Source organism: Salmo salar, chromosome ssa24, assembly GCF_905237065.1.
Source record: "Salmo salar chromosome ssa24, Ssal_v3.1, whole genome shotgun sequence".
Classification (NCBI taxonomy): Eukaryota; Metazoa; Chordata; class Actinopteri; order Salmoniformes; family Salmonidae; genus Salmo; species Salmo salar.
In genome coordinates this window covers 25343393-25351165 of record NC_059465.1, presented here as the reverse complement: position 1 = coordinate 25351165, position 7773 = coordinate 25343393, and the positions used below count along the sequence as shown (strand labels likewise).

The following is a 7773-nucleotide window of genomic DNA, read 5'->3' as shown; positions in this document are numbered from 1 at the left end:
AACCTCTTTACTGCATCCCCGGTTTCATTCATGAATCTTAAATCCCACATCTTGATCTTCTTTGACTCCTTATTCTGTAAGTCACTCATCAGTGTATTATATACTTTATATTCTACTTCTTCTCAATGACAACGGTATCGTATGATTAGTACCAGAAGGTGGTGGATCTGAATGTATCAGAAAGATTAGACTATGATGCAGCTCAGAGTCCCTACTCTTCCCAAAAACCGCCAACCCTCTCCTGCCCTTAGTCTCTCTGCTAGGTACCACCCCATACTCACACCTCTAGGAGCACACACAGTGATGAACGGTCGGGATAGGAAATCTTCGTTAAGGAGGTAACCCCCGGACCCTGTTGGTACTCGGTTCTTCTCCTAACTCTGTGTGTGATCAGCAGTGGATATGTGTACATACCTTCTTGCAGTGGATAACGTGGACCCAAGTGACTCTCAGCTTTTCTAATGGCAAAGGCAATGGTTTAACAGCACCTGGTATGGGCCTTCCCCACGGGGCTGCTTCCCGTCTTTTCTCCTCAGGGACTGGATCCACACCCAGTCTCTTGGTTGGATTGAGTGAATCACCTTCTCCTGTAATTCACCTGTTGGACACAAATTCTTGGTTAACAAACAGTCTTCTCATGTGTTCTGTTAGTATTGCTTCAACTTCTATGTCTACCTGTTCTGGTATCTCTAACTCTGGCATTCTATAGGCTCTACCTGATTAGCTAAAATGTCATCCATCATTTAAAGAGATAGATCCCAGTAAACCAACTCTAGGGATAATATCTTGACCTAATATTCTAGCTACCATAATTATGTCCACCAAGTAAGTTGGGAACGCTTCTACGCATTTGCTATACTTATCTGTTATTGTTAAACACCCCTTCTTCCCCTCAATTCGGGAATAGTTCAATAAGTCCATTTCCAAATGTTGGAAAGGATATTCTACAAAAATGTTGTTAAGTAATTATCCTAACCTGTTCTATCGCCTGCCCTACCATACTCCCCCTATTTATACATGGCTCAAGCCATGTATCAATATTGCTGCATATCTAAACAAATCATTATGAGTTCAAATAACATAATCAGATCAAAAATGACTAATCTGAACTACTCCACAAAGAAAAATTATTGTACCCTTATCGTCATTCAGTCTTTTCATTGGTTCAAATTATCAACTGCGTCTAAGAACTTTAACTCCATCATAATTATCAGTTCTACAAATTTCCTTAAAGTCAGTATCACAAATGACCTTAAATTCACCATCCAAATGGCTTTTCATTGCGGCTGATCAGACCACAAAAGGAAAAGTCACCAGAGGGGTCAAAAGTCATACCACCCTTTCAGAACCGTGTTTCTTACTACTTTAGATAAATGAAAGCAAAGAACTTTATCTACATTTTGTATCCCAGGTTCCCAGAACATTCCCTATCAAAAGAATTTCACGTATTTAATTAAAACTCAGAAAACAAAACCTCAACGATTCCATGGGTGTATAACTTTTAAGATTCCATATGTGTGTATACCCCTTTAAGATATCCTGTCCCTAGGAATTTGAAACGCTCCTTTTTCCAGAAAATACAACCACTTGGTCAGCATTTCATCCTACTACACCGATTCAAAACCCCAAAAGTTAACTACAAACAAAACCTAATAATAACTCCACTGTACTTCCCCAAATCATTAATCATTTGTTTTAAACTTCCTCGATGGTTCTGTGTACTTTAATTGAACATACACTACCCTTGGATTATATATTTTACTTCCAATCTATGAAACCCCATATTTTAACGTACTATTTGACTAATTTGACCCAAGATTGCTTAAAACCTTAAAACCCCTTCAGTTTGTCTGCAAACAGGCCCATTCTGTTTGCTAGGAATACCCTGCCATTATACATAACTGTGTTTAATGTGCATCGTCCCAGTAAAATAAAATTAACTCCATGTATCGCTCAACTCCCGTAAATTCCTGCAATTCCTTTACGCGCTTCCCCCTCCTGCTTCCACTCGGAACAGGTTTTGTCTGTTTTTCATTTTAGCGTTTCCAATATTCTACCGGGCTCCCCGTCGACTGGGAGTCTGTTGGGTGCATTAATACTACCTTCTCTTATCCATTCCTTGTATAATTTCCCCCCTCCTTTTCCACTCTTTCCCGTCTCTACCCCCATTAATCTCTAGTGTTAACTTCAGTGCTTTCAGCACCCTCTCGGTCTCCTGGTTGGTCATATTCAATTTCAGTCTATGGTAACCTAACTATCAATGTTAATTTACATCCCTTTCAATTTCAGTCTATGGTAACCTAACTATCAATGTTAATTTACATCCCTTTCAATTTCAGTCTATGGTAACCTAACTATCAATGTCAATTTACGTCTCTAACGTACGTTCCTAACGTTATTTATTTCCCCAGCGCTAGATGATATAACTCAGGTCGACCGTCCCCGACCTCTTATTTACCCGCAGGTCACTCAAACTTGGTATTAGTACGCCGACTTAATACCCAATGTACTTCAGTCATTCAATGGTTACTCAGTATAACGCCTTTATCCGTAGATAATTCACACTTGATACAGTACGCCGACTAGTATCTAATGTACTTCAGTCATACGATTAGGTTGACCTCCCAATCTTCATTCAGTCTTGCTACCAGTCCCAGACTTGACAGCCACACTCAAACTTGGTACTTCAATACCTAGTACATTACAATCGCTGTTATACCTAGATCCATCCACACTCATTCCGGTTAAGTAAGCCGACTAACCACATACACACTTGGTACTTCAATACTGTCATGACGTTGGCCTGTGGGTAAGGTTTATGACCCCCCCCCCATAAATACCTTTCTCCCTTCCTCTCTCTGACCCTACTGAAGGACTTGAATAGCCTGTGTTAAATATAGAGAGTCTGGGATCATCAAACAAATGGGGAAAAGGAACCATATTTTGGTAATAAAACCAGTTGGAAATATGCTTGGGAACGTAATGAGTATGTATGTAAAGTTCGTTGTTATCTGGGACATTATGAATGATGACAGGACGACATAAACTGTATCTGAGAAAGTATACACCCTCTAGTTATCAGAGTCACATGGAATTGTTATGCAATTGAAATGTTTGATATTGGAATTGTTTGTTAGGAGATTAAATGTAATTTTAGCTTCCAAATGAGAGAATTGGGTTTTCATAAGGAAAGTGCCCTGCTTGATCAGTGGGCCACCCCTGTGAAGAGGAGGGGTTATAAACGATGAAACACATCCTTCCCCCCTCTCCACTATATAAGCCTTTGACGAAAAGATAACCACGTTGTTCCAGCACGTGAGGTCTGCAGCCTCTACGTTAGAAGGACACACATGTCAAGAACAGAACTAAGCCAACCTCGGCGTGAGCTTTGGTGGCGAATGGTATGAACTTTGAGCTTATTCACTACAGAAGTGATACTTCCTAGCCGTTGAGTAGCAGCGGCCGCTGTAGACGGGGGCTAGGAAAGGACGGACGACGGATCCAGTCTAACAGACGGACGAAGGTACCACCACGTATCCAATTTACCACCAGAGACATTCTTCCGAGTAACAGGAAGATCTGTTGGCCAACCCGGCCAGCATATACGACCAATCTACCGAAGCGCAGCTCAGAGTAAATATTTATTGCATTTTCTTTTTCCAAATGGGCGGTAATTTAGAATGCATAAGATAATGTATTTACGATAGCATAGCTGCTGTTTCTGTGTTCCTAAATCTTCCCGCTCTTTCACTCAAGCCCAACCCCCTTTCCTTTGTGTAACCAGCTTTCATACAGGTTCCGTTCACCAGGGGTGAATTCTGTATGACATCATTGTATTCTGTGTATTTGTAATTCTGTGTGATTAGTTAGGTATTTAGTAAATAAATAATTAAACCCAATTTTGTATTGCTGATTCAACTTGTTAGCCAGGGTTCGTGAAAATAGCCAAGAATTTACAACTTTCATTATGAGACTGAAAATAAGACAAGGGTTAATATTGACTGCTATCGATGTAAAATATTACAAAGTATTTTAAGAGTTTATTCGGAAGATAACGGCTCTATAAACGTTCTTCCGTGGTGCCCCGACTTTCTAGTTAATTACATTTACATGATTAGCTTAATCAGGTAATATTAATTACAGAGAAATCATTTTATAAGTTAGCATGTCATATCACTTAATCCGGCATAGCCAAAGACACGACAATACCTAGTACATTACAATCGCTGTTATACCTACATCCACCCACACTCATTCCGGTTAAGTACGCCGACTAACCACATACACACTTGGTACTTCAATACCTAGTACATTACATTCACTTGTTATATCATCAATGATCGATCGGTTTCAAGATTGCATTTATCACACCACAACTCTCAAAATTGTTTCAAAATCAAATTATTAATATAACAGGTGGACGTTCCACAATTTAATCACTTACATCAAACAGGTGCTTCACAAAATAAATTTGGATAATGCCAATATGCAGAACTTTAGTTATTCACAATAGGTGTCTGCTTACCTTTTGTTTGACCGGTCAGGATTTGTGAAACACATCGTCCGACGAGAGCGATGGCCAATCGGCCGGACAAGTTCCAGCGAAGTCCTTCTACCAGAATCACATTTGGGGTCACCAATTGTTAGGGCTGCGTCAATTCAATTCTGGTATCAGAACAAAATTTAACACTAGGCTACTGAATATATTTTCAGCTGTTTATTAATAGAATTAGTCAAGCAGAATAAATGGTAAATGCAATCTTCGTATATACGGGTTCACTGTAACACCTCGCAGGGCAAACAGAGAACTGAAAATGACATCATAAGTTCTTCATTAAATACTCTGACAGAGATAGTTCCCGCTCACACCTGGCCTGTCAGAGGGAGGATGAGCGTGGTTTAAACTTACTCATCCTATCGTTGGCGTGCAGGCTGGTCCCAGCCTCTAGACGCATCTTTGTTGCCAAGCATAGTTGTCTTCTAGCTTATCTTCATGTATGTACCCGAGAGTCAGACACCCAAGGACAGTGCCTGTTTTTATGCTACAGTTAGGACAGTTTCTGCTTTTGCGCTACAGCCATCTTCCATTCTACCAGCCCCTCCCGTACACCTGTCCTTGAGCGGCCCCACAACCAGGCATTGTGTGTGTGTGTCAAGAGTCTACTCAGCCTACACTCCTACTAGCCAGCAACCCTCCAGTTAGTCATGTCTATTATATGTTGCTCAATCTATGTTAATACAATATAAACCTCTTAGTGCATTACAGTCCGTTCATACTTAGGCCTACATCTACTGTAAAAGGTAATGCATCACATCTAATAAGTGAAATAAAACCCAACAATATCCACTTTGGATCATCCAGCTCTGGCTTCTCTCTCCCCTTGCTTGGAACAAATTCACGGATTTGAGGGAAGAGAGAGAAATCTTTCCAAAACTCTGCCACGAGACAGCCATCTCACCTCATTGTGGAATATCAAGTTGCCGTATTCTGTCTGGTATTCCTCCAGCAACTCACGGAATTGCCGGTGATTCAGTGCCCTCACAATAATTATGTTCACCACACACACGACTTGCTGCATCACATTCTGTAAGTCACAGTCTTTGAGCTTAGCCACAAGTGCTTCCTGATGAATGATACAATGAAACGTAACAAATTCGGGAATATCCTTTCTCTTTCTCGTCAGGCCTATGAGTCCCTTCTTCTTCCCTCGCATGTTTGGGGCGCCGTCAGTGCACACAGATGCCAGATTTGAGGGCTTTCAGAATATCCTCTTCTCGTGTTTGTCCCTGACGGGGCAGTAAACATAAAAGTTCCTCTCTGAACGACTCATTTTGAGGGAAGCGGATCCAAACACATAATTGTCACTTACATCAGTGCTTTCATAAAGCGCAATACTAAAACACGGCGCCACGGATATGTCAGTAATCAGTTGCTTACCGATGTCCTCACCAATGTCTTCTATACGTCTTGTTATGGTCGAGTCGGAGAGTTGCAGTCCCTTAACTTGCTTCAAAATAGCTTCCTTGTTTGTGAAATCGGCAAGCAATATTTCGGCTGAGGCCAAAAAACATTATTTGATCATCTCCGCATCTGCCTTCTTCTTTCTCACGAGTATCCAAGCAATCTCATATGTTGCCTCTGTCGTTTTCTCTGCAACAGTGCTAGATCTGTCCAACATTTGTTTTTGTCCTTTGAGCTGTCCTTTGAGTTGCGCTATTGTATTGTTTCTGAGGTGTGACAGAAAAATTACATATTTACCTGATTTGTTTGACATTAATAGTTAACACTTATATACTAATAGTAAGACATTTCTGTTTTTATAAAATGTCTGTGTAAACTGAGAGGAGCCTAAAAACCTACAGCTGGCATTCCATAGACAAGATGTGATGTGTGTGACCTGAGATAGAGATAGCCAGGAGATGAACAAACTCACGAGTATCCAAGGGTTTAGAACAATCTCTCATTGTCTCATCTTCCTGGCATCTGGGAAACTAAGCCAGGTTGGGGGTAAAACACCATCCTGTGTAGATAACCAAGGTGGTTTATTTTATGGAGTTGGAACCAGTCTGACTAAGCATTTTTAGGTCCTATATAATGTTTTTTTAAATTTCAGTTTGGCAGTTGACGGTTTCATTATTGCAATAATTAATCGATATTAAATAAAGATGATTGTTTGAAGAAATTACAAAGTCTCTCTCAGTACTCAATTTCCACGACAGAGGTTGCTTAGTGGTGGATATGTTTTGTCAAAGTGGGCATGGTGTGACTGGAAATGCCGCCCTAAATTTGCTCATTTAAAACAATTGACTGCCTTCCGGCAAATAAGACAAAGTGAGCTAGTCCCATCATGCAGTACAAAAAAACAGTTGTCTGTCCATTTCTCTTGGAACTTTCTGTGTTCTTCTTGAATAGACTGCATCCTTCTCTTGGCCACCGGAGCCACGTTAGCCACGTTAGCTAGCTGCATTTCCCCGCCGCCATCTTCCTGATTTTTCCTGGTTCTCCGGTGGTTGTTTGTTCATAGCTGTCACATTGTTCTCCAGCTCTTCCCCCTCATTTTCATTGTCAATAGATTTACCTTTCTTTTTTTACAATAAATTGATCCATGTCGACCAGACTGTAAAATTAGCTAGCAGCAAACTGATATTTGTCAGTCGCTTTAGCTGAGCAGTTGCCTTCTATTTCGGCAAACGTTCTATTTCGGCCTTTCTGTTCAACAGCTGCGCTATACTGCCATCTATCTGCCGTCCAGGGAACAATCGATATATTCAGTGAAGTGACTCAGGCATGCATTAAACACATTGAATTGAAGTTTTATCATTATGTATTATGAATGGAAAATAGGAAAATCACCGTGAGCCGCAAATTAAGGGCTCGCAGGCTGCACAATGAGTGCCACTGTGTTGCAGCCTGAATTCAAAATGGATTAAATAGATTTTTTTCTCACCCATTTACACACAATAACCCTTATTGCTAAAGTGAAAACATTTATTTTATTTTTTGCAAATGTATTGAAAATTATTATACAGAAGTATCTCATTGACATAAGTATTTACAACCCTGAGTCAATACATGTTCGAATCCCCTTTGGCAGCGATTACAGCTGTGAGTCTTTCTGGTGAAGTAAATAAGAGCTTTGTACAATATTTGCACATTCAAAATTCTTCAAGCTCAAGTTGGTTGTTGATCATTGCTAGACAGCCATTTTTAAGTCTTGCCATAGTCAAGCCGATTTAAATCAAAACTGTAACTAGGCCACACCGGAACAATCA

The 7773-nt window shown here is 40.4% G+C and overlaps 1 long non-coding RNA gene across 1 annotated transcript; it reads right to left on the bottom strand.

The window, feature by feature from the left end:
* Positions 1-2132: 2132 nt before the first annotated feature.
* Positions 2133-4789, bottom strand: LOC106585449 (uncharacterized). Its single transcript, XR_006761788.1, has 2 exons — positions 4210-4789; positions 2133-2693 (listed from the first exon to the last, which is right to left on the bottom strand). It is a non-coding gene; the product is annotated as an uncharacterized lncRNA (long non-coding RNA).
* Between the last annotated feature and the right edge of the window lie 2984 nt (positions 4790-7773).